The sequence below is a fragment of the Acanthochromis polyacanthus genome, chromosome 20 (genome assembly GCF_021347895.1).
Source record: "Acanthochromis polyacanthus isolate Apoly-LR-REF ecotype Palm Island chromosome 20, KAUST_Apoly_ChrSc, whole genome shotgun sequence".
Lineage (NCBI taxonomy): Eukaryota > Metazoa > Chordata > Actinopteri > Pomacentridae > Acanthochromis > Acanthochromis polyacanthus.
In genome coordinates, this window is record NC_067132.1 from 30,305,743 (window position 1) to 30,324,627 (window position 18,885).

At 40.4% G+C, this 18,885-nt stretch overlaps 2 protein-coding genes across 22 annotated transcripts in view; both read left to right on the plus strand.

Moving 5' to 3' along the window:
* Window positions 1-18,885, plus strand: part of LOC110971462 (NACHT, LRR and PYD domains-containing protein 14-like) — a 98,075-nt gene that overhangs the window by 65,293 nt on the left and 13,897 nt on the right. For 11 of the 21 annotated variants that reach the window (XR_007938434.1, XR_007938435.1, XR_007938436.1 and 8 more), the window contains 9 exons: window positions 1,341-1,513; window positions 2,579-2,619; window positions 8,408-8,487; window positions 9,999-10,054; window positions 10,785-10,993; window positions 11,285-11,538; window positions 12,216-12,332; window positions 12,440-12,581; window positions 13,398-15,461. The exons of the other annotated variants lie outside the window; for them this stretch is intronic. The gene's annotated coding sequence lies outside the window, so the exon portion shown is untranslated. Of the gene's footprint in view, window positions 1-1,340; window positions 1,514-2,578; window positions 2,620-8,407; window positions 8,488-9,998; window positions 10,055-10,784; window positions 10,994-11,284; window positions 11,539-12,215; window positions 12,333-12,439; window positions 12,582-13,397; window positions 15,462-18,885 lie in introns of those variants that run through there. 21 annotated transcript variants of the gene reach the window in all.
* Window positions 1-18,885, plus strand: part of LOC110968298 (NACHT, LRR and PYD domains-containing protein 6-like) — a 38,436-nt gene that overhangs the window by 16,223 nt on the left and 3,328 nt on the right. The gene's annotated exons all lie outside the window — the stretch shown is intronic.

Below are 18,885 nucleotides of genomic sequence, written 5' to 3' on the forward strand. Positions count from 1 at the left end.
TGTGGATGATGTTGTAGAAGGCTGACATGATGAGATCCACATATGAGAAAGACAAAGACACTGCTGGTTTTAGAGAAAAGTTTATTGATGAGGACAAAGTAATGTTGATCTGCACATTCAAACCTGAACACATCTGATGGATCATCAATGATTTATACGCATTTTTGTCTTATTCAGATTAGTGTGGTGCAGTTTGTCAGAGATGAGCTGTGATTCGGTCTCATCTCTGAAGTCCAACCCCTCCCATTTGGAACATCTGGACTGAGTAGAAACAAGCTGCAGGATTCAGGAGTAAACATCTGAGTGGTTTTCTGGAGAATCCAGACTGCATCCTGAAGACTCTGAGGTCAGACATCATGTTTTGTTGTGTGCTGAGATGAATGTGATGTAAAGTTGTGGTGACGCTAAACTGCAGTTGGGTGTAGGCAGGGCCAAAGTGGGGGAGTGGGAGTGGGGGGAATAGCTAGCGCCGGGAGTCTGAGCAGTCTGTGACCAGGGACAGCAGCCGGCGGACCCGCAGAGTTAAAAATGACAGCTCCGGTGGCTTGGTGCTTTCTGTTTTTTTTTTTTTTGGCGCGGACCAGTGAGGCGGCAATGTCGCAAAATTGTAGTGAGGCGGTGGCCTATACCAGCGAGGCGGCCCACCTCGTCGGTCATATAGGAGGAGAACACTGCACACTGAGGATTTCTTTGTTGATTTTCTTACTGTTATGATTTTTACAAATCACAAAACATTTTAAATCTGTGAGACAGTAACAAATATATAATCTGGATGGTTAAACAGTTAAAAGGTTCATTAATGTTACTGATTGAAATATTCAGACACAAGATGCCACAATAACAAGACCTGTGTCAGTTTGTTTCAACACTTGAATAAGTTTTACTACATTCAGTGTTCGAACTCAGTGCATGTTGTTTTTGGCTCTAAAGTTCTATACAGTTGTTATTTTATATAAATCATATACATATTTGACATTTTCACAATAATTCAGTCTGATATGTTTGTTATCCTTGAACATTTGAGTATCTTTAGTAGAACCTGAAATAATTTTTGCAGCTCAGCATGAGTTTGTGTGGATGGAGCCACTGGTGGAGCTGCAGAGTTTCAGAGCTGAAGTCACTCCGTCTTTATTGAAGCAGCAGCATTGTCATTAATATTAATGAGAGCTCTTCACTGCTTCTGTTGACTGTTTGAAGCTGCATCCTGTTTTCAGCTGTTGGAGTTTCCATTTCTAAACTTGGACCTTCTGAACCTTCTTCATCTCTGAACTCATGATGAAACTCTGATGCTTCGAGGAGTAAATTTGTCTCCTAAACTTAAATGTTTTGTTCTTCTTCAGACTGAGGAGCTGCAGTTTGTCAGAGATCAGCTGTGATTCTCTGGTCTCAGCTCTGAAGTCCAACCCGTCCCATCTGAACATCTGGACCTGAGCAGGAACGACCTGCAGGAATCACGAGTGAAACATCTGTTTGATCTTCTACAGAGTCCACACTGCAGCCTGGTGACTCTGAGGTCAGACACTGTTTAACATTCTGGTTTATGAGGCTAATGTCAGGTACAGAAAAAAACTGATAGTTTAAAATCTCACCTCCATTCAGAAGAGTGTTGGTGCATCTCTCTAGCCATTTTAGCTCACAAGTTCAGGATGTTTATCTGGTTGAGGAAGAACACTAGAAGAGATTTCAAAGAGGGCAAATGTTGCTGGAGAAGGCAGATTGTGGTGATCTGAGAAAGGACAGGACATGGGTAGAAGCGATGAGCAGACTCAGATGGTTAGTTAGAGATTATGTATTCTGGCTAAAGCAGCAGGAGGGGAAGCAAGGTGAGCAGAACTGGTGGTTATTGGAAGCATCAGGCGTGGAGGCTGACACCTGGAGCCATGATGGTGAAATGAGAGTTTAGGGAAGAACTGTGAGTAGATCCTCTACTGAATCTATACTGATGACGAGTCTCTGTACAGAGGAGCTGACAGCTGAGGAGATGGAACACCAACCTGCATAGGCATGCAAGCTCCAAACGCAGAGAAACCATTTTCTCAGAGTGTGCAGTGAAATTTTGTGGTCACATTTATGTCAGTGCTTGATGATAACTGGGCTGAGTTGGTGCCCTCCGGCCGACAAGGACAGCTACTGCTGTAGCCATTGTGGTTCTTTTCCTTCTTTGATTCAGTCTGTCTTCCTGTTTGGCATGTGAAAGTTGTAAAATTGTAGCATCTGTCGATATTCACAGAAAGATTTAGTTTTTGCACCATGATTGTGATCAACTGTGACACTTGGTACCACCAGTGCCTCCAGTGGAACAGTTTCAGAAAGCTGAAATAAACAGGGATTGAATGTTCCCAATTGGATGAATACAGTGTCTGTCTGTCCGTTCTGTAGTACATTTTGATTATGAAACTCCTGTTCAATGCTGGTTTCTGTGGTGATACCTAGAGTTGGGAGACAAACCCGTTAAACAGGTCTACTGAACAGAATTGGTTGTCAGCATGATGATGCTGATTGTCTGCAATCATCACTTTCATTCAATAAGCTAACTCAAACTCTATTTCACTTGTTGTGTATATGCTTGTCTCTGCAGAATCGACAACAGAGTGTTTGAATCTTCCAGAAACAAACCCTGTGAGTACAAAGTCATCAATAAATAAATGATCATGTGCTCGTTTCATCACAGTAATACTCGCAAAATAAACAACAGACTGTTTCTTGGCATCTGCATGTACTGAAGAAGTTTACTATCTTACGTTACTTTCTGAAGGGCATTGAATTAGTCCTGATTAATGAATTTGATTAAGTCTGATTAACTAATCTGATTAAGCAGGACTACTCCATATTTATTTTTTAACAGAGCATTCAAGAAAAAACTAACAGCTGATTAAACTGTGATCCTGCAGTTGGACCAAATGTTTACATGCATCTGTAAAGACCTTAAGACCTTATACATATGACAGCCTTGAGTTTCCAGTGACTCCTGTAACTCTTAATTTTCTATGATCTCATTGAAACACATGTCTTTGTCAGAAAGATAAACAATCCTGTATTTAGTTTTTTTTTTGTACATTCCATGTGTCCAGTCAGGTTTCTAACATCTGCTATTTGTTTCTGCTATCAGGTGTCTCTGACGTAAAACAAACACAACACAGCGACACACAGCCGGAGCTTTCTGAGGATGACCCGAAGGTGACAAGGTGAGAGAAAAGTGACTGTATACTGACATTCCAGATAGTTTTAGGCTCAACGCATCACTTGTTCTGAATTAGAGAATCTTGTATGCATAAGTATAATCCCTACAGCCTTTAAATTTGATGAGGAAAAGATAAAATTAATTCCAGGAGTCCAAATGACTGAATGGCTCCTTCAGAGAAAAAATCTTTAGTCACTGGCCTTTGAAAATAGACGACAATCGAGAATTTTTTAAACCAGTCGGTTTGAGCCTTTGAAACCGGTAGAACTGATGTGTGTATAGCAGACCAAGGTTCCAGTTTTTTGCATTTTCAACAATCCAAAATGGTTCATGAGTGTCATATGGCATTTGAAATTGATTCCTAATCTTGCCTTGCCTATGACAAGGCGGTCTCATCTCCCACCTTGTCATAGGCAAAACACATCACTTGCTTCTTCTTATCACTAGACACTACAATTAGGGCTGGACCGAATATCTGAATATTTGTCATTACAGTGGCATCCGAATATCAATTTTAGATCTGAATATTCGACTTCCTCCACCTCCAACCCCCCGTCCATCCGTCTGTCCGACAATGTCGCACGCTCCTCCGACGTTATGAGCCGATCCGAATATTCGGCTCTTTCCTTCGTCTACACCCTTATTTTGAAACTGGTTCAGCTAGGTTGTTCTTCAAGGATGAAATGGAGTGATTTTTTACGTTGGTCTTTTCTATCAGAGGAAAAAACGCACATGTAGGTGCACTCCATATTCATCAGGAGTGCATTTTTAGTGTAAATCCCGCAGCAGAATAAAGTGATGAAAGTACTACTTTTCACCACTGTGGTGAACACAGTAGCTGTCTCTCGTTAGAGCAGCGCCAAAACATCTTAATGATCTCATGCTCTCGCATATTGCAACCATTCAAATTTTAACTTGCACCTCTTAAAACAAGGTCAGAAATGCCACCATTTTGTCACAGTCTGGAGCCCTGTGTTGTATGTTCAAAGTTACAGCTTCTTTCTGTGTTTCTTCATCTTGAAATGTATTAACATATGAGACTTCTTCCTATTAATTTACTCAATGTTCAGTACAATGCTTAAATTGAACACTGAACAAAGAAACTATAATAATAATAATAATGAAAATGAAAGAGATTAAAAAGTCCTTTAACAACAATTCAAGTGAAACAGGAGATGAATGCTTTAACGAAAGTGAAAAAAGGACTCCTCATTCCTCAGTGGATTTAAAATTCATGATGTTAGAATTTGGTTCCACTGCAGCACCAGATAATGTTATCGAGCTTCATAAACTTCACTTTTACACTCCATCTGTATTTTTTCAACACTGTTTCACTCCCAGTTTTAGACTTGGAGTCATGTACTGCATATTAATTCATCACCTCAGTAAAGTGAACAGACATGGAATATGTTTTGACTTTACACATCTTCATTATCTGTCATAAAACACCTCATGTTTGTTTCTGATTCCAGATCCCATCAATCTTCATACCTGAAATCCAAATTGATCTGAACAAATCTCATACAGGTAATAAACACGTTAAAATCACTTTACACTGTCTGAGCTGCTTGAGTCTGTCACACTTAGCAAAGTTTTCTTTCAAATACACAGATGACCACATTACTGGTTCCACAGTAGGATCCTCCTCAGCTGTTTGAAGGAGCTGCTGTACTTGTAGCAGTAATTAACCACCTGATAATGTCTTACGATGTGATACGATGTCTGCAGTAGTCTTGGTCTCCTGTTACTCTTCCTCCTTTTTTGATGTTCAATTGACCAAGAGGTTTCATGTGAAGCCGCTTAACTTTCTGATGATGATGGCACAGCTGGATCTCAGCTGGATCAGCTGTTAGTCTGCTTTGTAATGCATTGTCCATATTAGGAACTTCACTGTCAAACACCTCAGTCACACAGTCGTTCTACAGAGCATGCTTTGCCTCTGCATCCAGACCAGAGAAATTCTGGTCTGTGGTGCTCTGATGTGCTGTGATGAGTTTTTTGCCACAGCAGCAACACGTCTCTTCATCTACTCATCTGATTTGGCTCTCTGTGTTTTTCCTCTTCCCCAGAATATAATTCAAGTAGAGGGTCACCATATTGACACAGTTCAGAGATTCAGATCAGATGTTGACGTTCATAGGATGGACTTCTGGTAGCGGTACAAACTTTGCAGGAGCACTGGGAGCAGTGCATCACAGCACAACACTTTGACAGGATTTAGCCAGATTTAAATTTGGTAAAGATTCAGATTTTTTTAATCAATCAGCTTTGATTGTGCTGGATGGAAACTGTTGCAGGGTGGATGGAAAAGAAATGAGCACATGGCCAGCCTTACAACCTTTAACATCCAGTGACATGAATCAGCAGACAACCGTCCTGTGTCTGTCTGTTATGTGACATAGTTAATGTGCTTGGTGGTAGTCAGAGTGTCACACACTATCAGATTAGACCACTTGTGACACAAGAAAAGCACTCAGACTGCATACTCCACCAAGCTGCTCAGTCGTATGATTTCCGACGGATAAGTCTGATCAGACTGCAGCAATCAATTTGTAGATCGCAGTTGTGATCATCAGCAGGGAGCTGATGTAGTGTTCACTTGTTGTCATGGTTACAGTGATGCCGTGCCGCTATTTTGCAATGATAACAGAAATCTTTAACAAATCTGTGGATCCAGACTATAAGCCGCATTATGGCCAAAATGTATTCACTTGGTCTTGTCTTTTCTGACCTTTCCTGAAAATTTCATCCAAATCCATTAGTCTGTTTTGAGTAATGTTGCGTACAGACGGTCAAACATACGCTGATCGTCACATAACTCCACCGCGTTCCTTGCCGGAGTAATAAAATGACATATCTCAGCCCACAATTCAGGACAAATAATCTTTACTACAGGACAACAGCAGCAATGGTACAACTGTAACGTCCACTGACAGTGGATATTAAACAGTAAACCAGTGGTTTCTGGTTTGTTTCCCTACAGTTTGCCCTTTTTTCTCTCATCTGAACATTAAATGGAGTCTGGTTGAGAGCACCATTTAACATTGATAATAAAACATTTCCTTTCAAGATTCACACAGGCTTGCTGTAGTTGTTCAGCCTTCTTTGTCCTGCAGGTTCAGGTGTCCTGGCCCAGGTGTGTTCCGGTGTGCTGAGACTGGACTGGTGTTTGACATGGCTCAAGGGGCAGAGCTGCGATACGACGTGGTTGAATGGGACGAGAGCCGCCTCCAACCAACTGGCAAAAAAGCTGCAGGACCGCTGTTCACATCGAGTGTTCTGAGGATGCAGTCCGTCAGATCCACTTCCCACACTCAGCAGAGAGTTGTAAGCAGTGTCTCTGTAGTTGTAGGCAAAGATCATCAGCTTAAGATCTGTGTTATTTCTGGTACATTGTTAAATTCATTGCATTTAGTAAAATCAGTAAAACAAGATTTTGATGAAGTTTAGTTATCGTACTAAGTGCACACATCCAGACAGATAAATGACAGGATGGAGGTGAACTAGAGATCCTTGGCATGTTCTGAAATTAATATCAACAGATTCATCTGAACTAAAAATAATTAGGCAGAGATTAACCAGCCTGAAGTTGAACATTTCTGTGTTCCTACAGCACGGCGTACTGACGGCCTGCTGTCTGTTGCCCACTCCGATCATGATTAAATAAGCATCTTGGAGCCGCTCCAGATCACTGACACTCATGTGGTCGTGAAAGTCACTCACCTCTCTGTCTTCGGCCTCATCTGGGATACTTTTAAAATGGCAGCGCTCAGTCCCAGGCCAAGTGTTGCTGTTCCTCCGGTCTCCAATGAGAGGGCCTCGGACACTTGATGTTTTCTGCTGCAGAGAAACATCCCTCTGTCACAGGTAATAAAGTGAACAAATGTGTGTCTCATGCTGTGGTCGGAATAAGAACCCAACATAACCATCACCAAGGCTGGCCCGAATAGCAATTTCTGCCCTCCAGATAATCTTCCTCAATTAATGACAAATATCTGAATATTCGTTTTGGTTATTATGTCTCGGGCTGTTTTGGACATATTCTATAATTCTCATTGAAAGAATTTTGGACAACATCCAAAGTTTTAAATCCCTCTATGAATAAATAGAGGTGACTTCCTGATCATTCACACTGTGATAAATGTGTTCTTCTGTTAAAGGTTGCTGCTCAAAAGGGAAATGCAGAATACATCCCGATCTCAGCTAACTGTTCTTTCAATTTGGTCAGAGTTACAGTCTCTGCTGTGAACAGGGGGGCGTGAAAATACAGCCCAAGGTAAGTGAATCTCACATGATTATAAATAAAATTACATTGAAAATTGATTCACAGGGAGGGAGGAGTGGATAAACATTTATTTCTGCTGTGTTTGTGCTGGTTTTCAGCGTGCAAAGTTCTACCCAGATTTTGGACCCAATTTCCATCCAACATTTGAGGTTTCCCTGACTCCAAATCTACATGTAGTGACTTTGATGGTTCAAGACCAAGAGAAGACAGAAGTCTGGAAACATACCGTTCAACTGAAAGGTAAAGGCTTCACCTTCCTGCAGCAGCAGAAATGATTTCACCTACTACAGGGATAGTTTGTTGAAGTTCACCTGATATCACCTTTATTCCTTTCTTTTTGATACAAAACTCCTGCCAGTTTGTTTCAGTGTGTTGTTAATGGTTTTGTTTTAAAAAGCTTTGATTGCACTCTTTGCTGTGTATTTGAAACTTCCAGAAACAAACCCTGTGAGTACAAAGTCATCAGTAAAACTAAACGATTACGTGCTCATTTCATCACAATAATATTTATATAGGCTGTTTCTTGGACATCTGCACGTGGTGAAAAAGTTTTACTATCTTGCATTACTTTCTGAAGGGCATTGAATTAGTCCTGATTAATGAATTTGATTAAGTCTGATTAACTAATCTGATTAAGCAGGACTACTCCATATGTTATCGTTATTTAACAGAGCATTCAAGAAAAACTAACAGCTGATTAAACTGTGATCCTGCAGTTGGACCAAATGTTTACATGCATCTGTAAAGACCTTAAAGACCTTATACATCATGACAGCCTTGAGTTTCCAGTGACTCCTGTAACTCTTAATTTTCTATGATGGACTCATTGAAACACATGTCTTTGTCAGAAAGATAAACAATCCTGTATTTAGTTTTTTTTTTGTACATTTCCATGTGTCCAGTCAGGTTTCTAACATCTGCTATTTGTGTTCTGCTATCAGGTGTCTCTGACGTTAAAACAAACACAAACACAGCCGACACACAGCCGGAGCTTTCTGAGGATGACCCGAAGGTGACGAAGGTGAGAGAAAAGTGACTGTATACTGACATTCCAGATAGTTTTTAGGGCTCAACGCATCACTTTGTTCTGAATTAGAGAATCTTGTATGCATAAGTATAATCCCTACAGCCTTTAAATTTGATGAGGAAAAGATAAAATTAATTCCAGGAGGTCCAAATGACTGAATGGCTCCTTCAGAGAAAAAATCTTTAGTCACTGGCCTTTGAAAATAGACGACAATCGAGAATTTTTTAAACCAGGTCGGTGTTGAGGCCTTTGAAACCGGTAGAAGCTGATGTGTGTATAGCAGACCAAGGTTCCAGTTTTTTGCATTTTCAACAATCCAAAATGGTTCATGAGTGTCATATGGCATTTGAAATTGATTCCTAATCTTGCCTTGCCTATGACAAGGCGGGTCTCATCTCCCACCTTGTCATAGGCAAAACACATCACTTGCTTCTTCTTATCACTAGACACTACAATTAGGGCTGGACCCGAATATCTGAATATTTGGTCATTACAGTGGCATCCGAATATCAATTTTAGATCTGAATATTCGACTTCCTCCACCTCCAACCCCCCGTCCATCCGTCTGTCCGACAATGTCGCACGCTCCTCCGACGTTATGAGCCGATCCGAATATTCGGCTCTTTCCTTCGTCTACACCCCTTATTTTGAAACTGGTTCAGCTAGGTTGTTCTTCAAGGATGAAATGGAGTGATTTTTTCTACATGTGGTCTTTTCTATCAGAGGAAAAAACGGCACATGTAGGTGCACTCCATATTTCATCAGGAGTGCATTTTTAGGTGTAAATCCCGCAGCAGAATAAAGTGATGAAAGTACTACTTTTCACCACTGTGGTGAACACAGTAGCTGTCTCTCGGTTAGAGCAGCGCCAAAACATCTTAATGATCGTCATGCTCTCGCATATTGCAACCACTTCAAATTTTAACTTGCACACTCTTAAAACAAGGTCAGAAATGCCACCATTTTGGTCACAGTCTGGAGCCCTGTGTTGTATGTTCAAAGTTACAGCTTCTTTCTGTGTTGTCTTCATCTTGAAATGTATTAACATATGAGACTTTCTTCCTATTAATTTACTCAATGTTTCAGTACATATGCTTAAATTGAACACTGAACAAAGAAACTATTAATAATAATAATAATGAAAATGAAAGAGATTTAAAAAAGTCCTTTAACAACAATTCAAGTGAAACAGGAGATGAATGCTTTAACGAAAGTGAAAGAAAAGGACTCCTCATTCCTCAGTGGATTTAAAATTCATTGATGTTAGAATTTGGTTCCACTGCAGCACCAGATAAGTTGTTATCGAGCTTCATCAAACTTCACTTTTACACTCCATCTGTATTTTTTCAACACTGTTTCACTCCCAGTTTTAGACTTGGAGTCATGTACTGCATATTTAATTCATCACCTCAGTAAAGTGTGAACAGACATGGAATATGTTTTGACTTTACACATCTTCATTATCTGTCATAAAACACCTCATGTTGTTTGTTTCTGAATTCCAGATCCCATCAATCTTCATACCTGAAATCCAAATTGAGTCTGAACAAATCTCATACAGGTAATAAACACGTTAAAATCACTTTACACTGTCTGAGCTGCTTTGAGTCTGTCACACTTAGCAAAGTTTTCTTTCAAAATACACAGATGACCACATTACTGGTTCCACAGTAGGATCCTCCTCAGCTGTTTGAAGGAGCTGCTGTACTTGTAGCAGTAATTAACCACCTGATAAATGTCTGTACCGATGTGATACGATGTCTGCAGTAGTCTTGGTCTCCTGGTTACTCTTGTCCTCCCTTTCTTTGATGTTCAATGTGACCAAGAGGTTTATCATGTGAAGCCGCTTAACTTTCTGATGATGATGGCACAGCTGGATCTCAGCTGGATCAGCTGTTAGTCTGCTTTGTAATGCATTGTCCAGTATTAGGAACTTCACTGTCAAACACCTCAGTCACACAGTCGTTCTACAGCAGCATGCTTTGCCTCCTGCATCCAGACCAGAGAAATTCGGAGTAATAAAATGACATATCTCAGCCACAATTCAGGACAAATAATCTTTACTACAGGACAACAGCAGCAATGGTACAACTGTAACGTCCACTGACAGTGGATATTAAACAGTAAACCCAGTGGTTTCTGTTGTTTCCCTACAGTTTGCCCTTTTTCTCTCATCTGAACATTAAATGGAGTCTGATTGAGAACCACCATTTAACATTGATAATAAAACATTTCCTTTTCAAGATTCACACAGGCTTGCTGTAGTTGTTCAGCCTTTCTTTGTCCTGCAGGTTCAGGTGTCCTGGCCCAGGTGTGTTCCGGTGTGCTGAGACTGGACTGGTGTTTGACATGGCTCAAGGGGCGAAGCTGCGATACGGGAAGACTGAATGGGACGAGAGCCGCTGCCATCAGGTCAAATTGCCTGCAGGACCGCTGTTCAACATCGAGTGTTCTGAGGATGCAGTCCGTCAGATCCACTTCCCACACTCAGCAGAGAGTTGTAAGCAGTGTGCTCTGTAGTTGTTAGGCAAAGAATCATCAGCTTAAGATCTGTGTTATTTCTGGTACATTGTTAAATTCATTGCATTTAGTAAAAATCAGTAAAACAAGATTTTGATGAAGTTTAGTTATTGTACTAAATGCACACTTCCAGACAGATAAATGACAGGATGGAGGTGAACTAGAGATCCTTGACATCTTTCTGAAGTTAATATCAACAGATTCATCTGAACTAAAAATAATTAGGCAGAGATTAACCAGCCTGAAGTTTAACATTTCTGTGTTCCTACAGCGCGGTGTACTGATGGCCTGCTGTCTGTTGCCCAGTTCGTTCATGACAAAATAAACACCTTGAAGCCGCTCCAGATCACTGACACTCATGTGGTCGTGAAGGTCGCTCAGTGCTGTCTCTTCGGCCTCATCTTGAATCCTTTTAATAAGTGGCTCTCAGTACCAGGCCAAGTGCTGCTGTTCCTCCGGTCTCCAATGACAGAACCTCAGACACTTGATGTGTTTCTGCTGCAGAAAAACGTATCTCTGCAAAAGGTAACTGGACGAGCCCTCAGTAGATGGCAGAACCATGCCATCTACTGGCGAGTTTTAGTAGATGGCATTAAATACTTGCATATGACTCTGTATCAATTTTGATCATCTACGTATATCCCTTCCTACTTGATCTGCTGACCTCTAACTACACAACTGAGCAGGGGACCTTAGACTGATCTTTAGTGCCAAGTTTGATTATCCTGACTTCAGCACTTGCAGCGATATCTGAACGGACATACACACACACACACACACACACACACACTTACCCAGCCAGATACCGCACCGAATGCAGTAACCCCGCTGACGTACGTCAGGCGTGGTTAATAAAGTGAACAGATGTGTGTCTCATGTTGTGGTTGGAATCAGAACCCAGCATAACTGTCAACCCCATCAACCGAGTCTTATCTTTCCTGGTTACCAGTTGCTATATCACCTCTGTATTGGTGTCCTGTTCTCTCCTAACTGGTTACCAGTAACCATCGCTCCACTTCCACTCTCTTTCTTCTTTCCACTCTCCCTGGTAGGATCCCAGGCTGTTTGGACATATTTTATAATAGTCTAAAGAACTCTGGGCAACATCCAAGGTTTTAAATTCCTCTATGAATAAATAGAGTTGACTTCCTGATCATTCACTCTATGATAAATGTGTTGTTGTTTTTTTTTTTTTTTTGAAGGTGACTAAACAACAAGGAGATGCAAAATACATCAAGAACCCAGCTAACTGTTCTTTCATCATTGATCAGAGTTACAGTCTCCACGATGAACAGGAGAGCTTAGAAATACAGCCGACAGTAAGTGAAATCTCACATGGTATAAAGAAAATGACATTGAAAACTGATTCACAGGGAGGGAGGAATGGATAAACATTTATTTCTGCTGTGTTTGTGCTGGTTTTCAGCGTGCAAAGTTCTACCCAGATTTTGGACCCATTTTCCATCCAACATTTGAGGTTTCCCTGACTCCAAATCTACGTGTAGTGACTTTGATGGTTCAAGACCAAGAGAAGACAGAAGTCTGGAAATATAAGTTTCGTCTGAAAGGTAAAGGCTTCACCTTCCTGCAGCGGCAGAAATGATTTCTTCTGTTACAGGGATAGTTTGCTGAAGGTCAACTGGTATCACCTTTATTCCCTCTTATTTGATACAAAACTCCTGCCGGTTTGTTTCAGTGTGTTGTTAATGGTTTTGTTTTAAAAAGTTTTGATTGCACTCTTTTGCAGATGTGCACACAGCCAGTTGCAGACATTACACCTGTAGTTGGTGTTTTTGAACTACTTTATAGTCAGCTGGAGTCAGTATGGTTATGTCTATTCTGAGCATGTGCACTATTGCAGCGTAGTCATAAATTCTGGGCCTTTGTGGAAGTGGATTATCTAACGCTGGTCTTATAAGGAAGAAAGCTATCCATGTGGAAACATCAGAAAAACAAACACTTTTTATCTCAGTCGACTGGAGAGGCGTGTCCCTGTTAGTTTGATTGACAGCAGCAGAAGGGGCGTGTCCCTGTTAGTTTGATTGACAGCAGCCAGAGGGGCGTTTCCTGTCATAAACTGTCCTCTGTGTGGGCTGCTGTTCACCCTCTGGCTCCGCCCACTCTGCCTTTACAACGCTGACTTCACTGTTTAAAGGAGCAGAATCCAAACGTGGTTCTCAGCTAAGTGGATGGACACAAACAAGTGCAGAACTAGGGTGAGCTGTCATGAAGCCAGAGAACATGAATTGTGTTTGATGCTGTGGTAAAGAAGAACAGGGGACAGTACAGAACACATCTGGATGCTGCAGCAAACCGAAGCAGAACAATGTTACTGTAGAAATGCTTGTTCGTGATTAAACATGTTTTTGCCCGTTTTCTTCCAGATCCAACAAGGAACACAGAGCAGAGTCTCCAACCACAGGAGTGGCTATTATCAGTTCGGAGAAAGTTAATTAAGGGATTGTCAGACGTTAATGTCAACCAGCTCCTGGACATACTCTATGAGAAGCGCGTTTTCACTAAAGAAGAGAAGAATGTCGTCGGAGGACAGACAGGAGCAGAAAATAAAGCACGACAGCTCATCGACCGGGTTGATAACAAGGGACCTGATGCTGTTTCAGTTTTGACCACTGCTCTGAGTGAGGTTGATAATTTCCTTTTCAGAAACCTGAACCAGACGTAAAAACAAGAAAGTGAGGAGTGGGATGATTAACGGACAGCGAAATTTCACGGTCTAGACAGCTGAGTCGTCAGGTGCTGTCATCTGTAATGAAATGAAGATGTTTTACTCGTGCTTTTTTCAGAAGCTGGGCATGATGTCATGCTTCTCCAGCCACCAAACCACTTGCATGGACGTGCTTGCGACTTTGATTGGCTGGAGCTCCCAGCAACGGCCGTACAGAAGATGAATCCTCTGGGCTCTGTATTCACACACTGTGGCTACACATCCACAAGGGTTTAATGTAATTAGCGTAGGAAATTAAATTCACGACATGAACACAACATCTTCCTTCTAGCCTCGGTGCCTCGCCATGTCCTGATGATGTCATGTTGTATGGTTGTGTGATTTTTTTTTTCTTTGTATTTATTTATTGTCTTCTTTGTTTTTAATTCTTGTGAAGCACTTTGTGTTGTTCTGCATGAAAAGTGCTATACAAATAAATAAAGTTTGAGTTTGAACAGTATATTATGCAAAGGTGATCAGATGGTGAATGTAATGATAAATGAGTGTCCACACTTGTGCAGCATCACTTAGATGTCAAACATTAAAATTTTTCTTACCATATTTGCTCCATTCCTCAGTTTGCACATAGAGTATTCCTCTTATGCACAACAAAAAGCAAATTGTGTACACTCTCAGATTACATTTAAATGAGAAGCTCTGTTGTTAAAGTCTTTGGCTCTGACACTAATTTTGTCACTGGAATATAACTAAACCTGGACTGCTTCTGAGATGTTGAACAGGTGTCTGCAGTAAGTGGGTCTGTGGATTTAGCCAAGGTGAAGATCCATCCATTATCTATACACTGTTTAGTCCTTATTAGGGTCATGGGGGACTGGAGTCTGTCCCAGCTGAGACCTGGACAGGTAACCAGTCTATCACAGGGCTGCATATAGAGACAAACAGCCACATTCACTCCTATGGACAGATTAGAATCAGCAATTAATCTCAGCATATTTTTGGACTGCGGGAGAAACCCCACGTATGCACAGGGAGAACATGCAAACTCCATGCAGAAAGATCCCAGGCCGGGACGTCAACCAGAGATCTTCTGTCTGCAAGGCGACGGTACAAACCAGCAATCTACTGTGGAGCCCCAAGATGAAGATGAAGGGGTCCAATCGAAAAAGACGAGACAGAGTTTTTTGTTTCTGCCACAAGATGGAGTCGGATCAGAGCTACATAAGGCAGGAATGAAACCCAGAGAAACAACACAAAGACGAGTGCAGATTATACCCCTCATCTTTCTGGAGAAATCTTTGTTTCCTTCTCTGACGTATCTCCACAGACACATTTTTACATTGACACTGGTGGTTCAGTAGCTGTATTAGGATTTTATTTTATTTTTTAGACTGAAGGACTTTTAGTTCTGGACCATAATCCTACTTTCGTGTTCGATATGGTTTTGCCTCTTTGTGAAATGAATATTTAAGGTGGACAGAAATCTGCAGGTAGTTGTTCCAAAAGACAGGAAACAATAAATGTATAGTCACTGCAGAAGGTTTACAGCTGCTTGAATATGTTGTAGATTGTAGAATTCTAAAGAGGCAAACTGGACTTTTTTTCAAACAATGCTAATAATTCTGTATAGTTTTTATCTTTTTGTATGGTTTTTATCTGTTGTATTTGTTTTTTATGTAAAGCGACCTTGGGTGTCAAGAAAGGCGCTTACAAATAAAATGTATTTTTATTATTATTATTATTAAAAAGCTGGTGATAAAGAAAACACCTTTGCTTTGAATGTTCTTTAGAAAATGAAATGTTTCTAAAATATTCCACTGTATTTACTTATAACAGAGTCTGCAGTCTGTTCTTTTGACTGTAAAGAGCCCATATGCTGCTTATGTACAGCTTTAGAGTGTTATATTTAGTCTCTCTCTATATATATGTAGATGTGTGTAGACTGAGAATGAGGCTGGAGTGTTTCTCAGCAGAGAGCAGTTTGTTGACCAGATACACAATAGTTGTGTAGAAGTGAGACTGTGTGAGCTTTAATGTTTTCACTAAGTTTTCTATGTTAAAGTGTGTTTTGTTGTGAGCAGCTGAGAGGTGAAGAAGAGGAGCTCCAGTCCCAGATGCCTCCTGAGGATGCTGTGAGTGTGTCTCAGTGGATGTGAGTGTTGCTGAGGACAGTGAGGACAGCTCCCCTGTTCTACCACAATGATGGACATGACTGGACAGCTGTCTGCATGGAGACAAAGAGGCTGCAGGAAGCAGGTTAGTTTGGAGCTCTCAGACTGAATCAGTGTCTCCTGAAGCTGGACCTCAGTGTGTGTGTGTGTGTGTCAGGACTGATGAACAGCTGGCTGAGGTGTCAAAGTGGACTGACACTGAACAGCTCTGGATGTCACACTGCATCACAGCTGTTGTCCTTTGTAGTTCTGGTCGTCACTCTAAAGCTCAAGTTCAAACCTGAATTTCTTATGTGAGATTATAGAGTTTGATGCCAATAATGAAAACATGTTTGGCAAGTATCAGTCCTCATAGCTTCATTAATAAAACTGCTGGACTTTCCTCTCTTTCAATATACTTCTTCAGTTTTATAATTGTACACATGCACACACAAATGCATACATACAGCAGAAGAGGAAAAAGCAAAAACAGATGTGCCTGTTCCAGAGGCCATATATATATACACACAATTTTAAAAATGACAAACTGAAACCAAAGCTCCAGCGTGAAAGTTTAATACCATTAAATGCAGGATTTCAGGCTGTTATTGTAGTGGGATACATTTTTGTCTTTATAGTCCTGAGTGTAGTTTTAATGTGTCTTGAGATGTGAGTTGAAATTTCAAAATCACCCTCAAAAATGAATGTATGACATATGCATTAATTCTGTCAAAGTTAACAAGAAATCACCAGTGAAGAGGACAAAAATGTCCTCGTGGTCGCATGAGGTTTGAACAGACTTCTGTCAGTGTTACAGAACCTGACCTGTGCTGGAAGTTCAAAGTAATCAACTCACAGTAACCCGACGCCATCTGAAATCAGATTTTTGTGTAACGGTTTCATACTTCAGACTAGTTGGTCTGCATGTCTCAGCGTGTAGAAAGGCGTGGCTGCAGGCTGCATTCAGCTTTGAGCGTTGCAGACTTTGTTTTAGTCAAATAGAGATGCATGTTCCTCTTCTTTTCATGAAACTCGCTGTTTGGCGATCAGAATAGGTTGCCTATGAGATTCATGCAAGTCTGAGGAGAAAAGGACGAGGAGTCTGCCAGATGTGAGGTAAGAGGAGCTTATTCTGCTAGTGTGGAATGATGAGTAATAAATGACAAAGATTAGTAATGTTAAACAGACGGCATCCCAGTTGTGTATTAGCCAAGGTGATTTAGCTGTGTAGGGAGCTAATTGAAGCAAGCTTTGCATGTAGCGCACAGTTTATCTAAGGCTGGGATGTCAAACAAGCCCATGGGCCAAAACCGACCCGTCAGAAGGTCCAGTCCGACCCATGGGATGACTTTACAAAGAGTAAAAGTTACAGAGAAGACATTAACTACAGTTTTTCACTTCAACCAACTGCTATTTTAAATTTGTCCACTGCACCGCCACAACTTTTATGTATTTTTAATGTATAAATTTTATGCATTTACAAGGCAGGGGGATAACTTAACCTTCTTCCTTAATGGTTCCCACTTTAGTTTGTGTGGTGTGTGAGTTTAGGAAGTCAGGATTTTTTACACAGATGCGGAAATGAATGTTCATTTAAAATTATTTTTAGATCTTGGAAAGTTGTTTTGATCATAAAGTTGCAATACTAGATTGTGCAGTTCCAGATACCTGTTGTTTTTTTTTTTTTCCTTTATAGAAACTCTGTGAGCTGGAGGTTGTAATGTGTAAATGTTAAACTGAGGCATTATATTACTGAGATTTCGCTTGTTTTTGTTAAGAAATTTGAGGTTGATAATGTTTTATAAAAAAATAGTTCTTTAAATGTGGACATTTTGAGAGTGTCCTTTCTTGCACTAAAACAAAGGGGTTATTTATAGGTTATAATGCTGTGACTTACTGGTCACTGGAGATCAAATTGGGCGAAATGTGGCTGCTGGTTTATGGTGACAGCAGAGAAATGTGAAAATTTAAACGCAGCAATTATTTATATCTGCTGATATAATGTGATCTTATGGAGTGTTAAACAGAATTTCTGCAAATTACCAGTGATGCTGCTACATACATTCACAGTGCTGCTGGGGAATCATTGGAAACAAAACAGTTGTCCTTTGAATAATTTAAACATTTTCTGTTTTCATTTAAAAAAGTTTCCTTCTGAGAATCATAAAATTTTTACTGGCACATCAAGTGATTATTACGTGGAAGTCTATTGAGTATTTTCACTTTAAATGCAGGAATAATCACTAAAGTAAATAAAAAACCGGACAACAGACAGTCTAATAAACAAAACAGGTTTTATTGTAGTGAGCCTATAAATTACAAGCATCTGTTTTTATGTATGACAGGAGTGTCAGGAAAGTGCAAATAATAGCGACCATGTCAATGAAGGACAAGTGCAGACCTGAATATTACAGAGTCTGTGGAATCATCTTGGCAGAGAAAAGAATAAGGCAGTCCAACTTTGAAGGAAAACTACCGGGGAGGGCTGATTGATTCTTTGTAGTATAACACGAGATTACTGATGAAAACTTTAGGACTACAGGATGTGATCCCTGCAGAGTGTCTGGAGAAGTTGTTCTGTACTTTGTGTGTGTGTTTTTGTTGTATCCTAATAGAAAGATGAGAAATAAATAGTTTGGGTCAGTACATCTTTGCTAAAATAACAAATTTAATGGTGGCCAAAGAATTTAGCACAGAAGTGTAGATTTTCAAAATAGGACACTTAAACAAGTACACGTGTTAAATCTGAGCCGAGTCAGTTTCATGTCGTTGCTTTAGAATTAGCTTTAGCTGCTGTTTTATTCACGATGATAACTTGATCCCTGTTGTTTTGTATCTGGTTGTGTCCCTGCATCTGTTTACAGATTCAGTCATCAGGGGACAGAAACTAACGAAGCTTTACACACGATGCACTCAGGTTCAAATTTCCCCTTAACAACTTGTAACACAATTTTTACAACTTTAGGTGCAACCAGAGTATTCAGATCAGTCTCATAAAGCAAGAATATTAGTCATAAAATATGACAGCTTGGTATATCT